This window comes from Chionomys nivalis, chromosome 1 (assembly GCF_950005125.1).
Source record: "Chionomys nivalis chromosome 1, mChiNiv1.1, whole genome shotgun sequence".
In the NCBI taxonomy this organism is placed as follows: Eukaryota; Metazoa; Chordata; class Mammalia; order Rodentia; family Cricetidae; genus Chionomys; species Chionomys nivalis.
In genome coordinates this window covers 139,496,512-139,498,596 of record NC_080086.1, presented here as the reverse complement: position 1 = coordinate 139,498,596, position 2,085 = coordinate 139,496,512, and the positions used below count along the sequence as shown (strand labels likewise).

Genomic DNA, 2,085 nt, shown 5'->3' with positions numbered 1-2,085 from the left:
AACACACAGAACATTATATATATGTATATAACAATTTTTAGTTACCAACAATATTTCAGTAAGTGTGAATGAAATGAAGTTCAAATACACAGGCAAATGAATTTTTCATCTAAGATTCATTAATTAACCTTGATTAAAATGGAAAATTCAATTCACATTGTTTTTGTGTTGCAGAGAAACTATACTTAGGATAGAGAGTTAAAGCTACAATAGGATATTTACACTATTCTTAATGACTGAAAGTGGATTAAATTCCCTTCAAACAAAAAATGTAAAATGTCAATATCAGCAAGGAGCTTCCTTTGAATAACTCCAGCGTCAAAGGAACATTTATGACATAAAGTAAAAAGGAGCAAGTAAGAGATTTCCTGTGGAAATTTCAACTTATGGTGTACAGTGAACTTAAAGAACTATACAGTACTTGGCAACAGAAATGTCACAAAAACGTACTTCTGTAATATCATAAATTTTATTTAAATATATAAAGAATCTTGATTTGTTACTTGAACTACATAAAAGTTTAAGAAAAAAATCTGTATTTTGTAAATATATAATTGCAACTGAGCCAGAATTATGTCTTACAACCATCTCTATGTCCAGGTCAAGTGGGGTAAATAGCTTCTTCTGACCTCTGTGGGTATCAGGAATTGACACATACACACATGTTGATGCAATACCCATAAATAAAAATAAATAAATCATTTTATTAAAAATGAGAAAAATTATCCTTTTCAAAAAATCTGGTAGCACTTTGACCACAAGCTTTTCAATGTATCAATTATTCTGCTATCAGAACTGATTTGTAGCAATGGAGTAATTGTGGGATAGACATTCATCACAAACTTCTGAACACTCAGAATGACTGGGTCGTACATCCATAACAGGAATGCAGTAGATGAGATGATGAAGTCCATCCAGTACATCACCACAAAGAAAACCACCAGCAGCAAGATGGTCTGGGTGGCCCTTTTCTCAGGAGATGCTCTCGGGTAGCTGAGGCTGTGAATATGCTTGTGCTGCCTCTGATGTCTGAACAAGATAATCACCATGTATGCACTAGCGCCCAGCATAACTCCTACAAGAAACACATCTATAGAGATTGTCACTGCTAAAATTAGTGCCCCAGTGATGTAGTTCAAAGGGAAGAGTGAACAGGATTTACTGACCTTCATCTGTTTGGCCTCACTCATGTTGGTAAAAGCACCAGCATAGAAAATCTGGTTGCTACTGAATGTTAAGTTGAAAAACCAAATAAATAAGAAAGTACAAATCATGTATTTTTTTAGCTTATGTTTAAATTTATTCAACAAAGAGGTACTGGGACTGATAGTGACAGCCTGGAACACACACAGGAGGCAAGTGATGCAGATGGAGAGGCCTCTCATCACCCTGCTTATGTAAAAAGTTGCCTTACATTTGAAGTCATTGTCAATGTTCAGTGACTCAACTATCTCTTTAAGCCAAATATCCCCTTTAGTGAGGACCAACACTATGTGGATGAAGGCCAGTTGACAGGAGATCATGTCCGTGGGCTTAGATCTGTGGTGTAGGAGTTTGAAAGTATAGAAAACAAGGAGAAACATATTGGCCAGGACTCCAAGTCCAGCTTGGAAATTAAGCACAATCTTTACTGAGGACATACGTGGAAAGTGTACTCATCTTAAGATCATAGTAGAAGCATATTTCATACATCTGAAAAATAATAGCATATATATCAGACTTGTGATTCACTGGTCAGTGTTTCTATATCATCATTTTATTTTACCTACTTATTCTTGATTAACTTGTTTCTTTAATTTGATGTTCCAGTCTGGATATCATAGCCCACATTTCTATATACTTCTCCATTTATCTACCTGTGTATGTAGCATACTAGAGATGATAAAGGCATTCACAATCACATCCTAACAGAATGCACAGTTTGTGGGCCCGCTATTAACTTAGGTTTCATGCCTTAGAAAACCAAACCTATTGATTTACATTGCCTCGTTTTAGACTTACAAAACAGTAATGATGAACATAGAATATTATTCACATTTTACAACTGAGTAAAACTTACCTTGATCTGGAAAATATTCACAAAAG

At 34.9% G+C, this 2,085-nt stretch overlaps 1 pseudogene; it reads right to left on the bottom strand.

Moving 5' to 3' along the window:
• Positions 1–731: 731 nt before the first annotated feature.
• LOC130874497 (vomeronasal type-1 receptor 90-like) lies at positions 732–1,670 on the bottom strand (annotated as a pseudogene).
• Between the last annotated feature and the right edge of the window lie 415 nt (positions 1,671–2,085).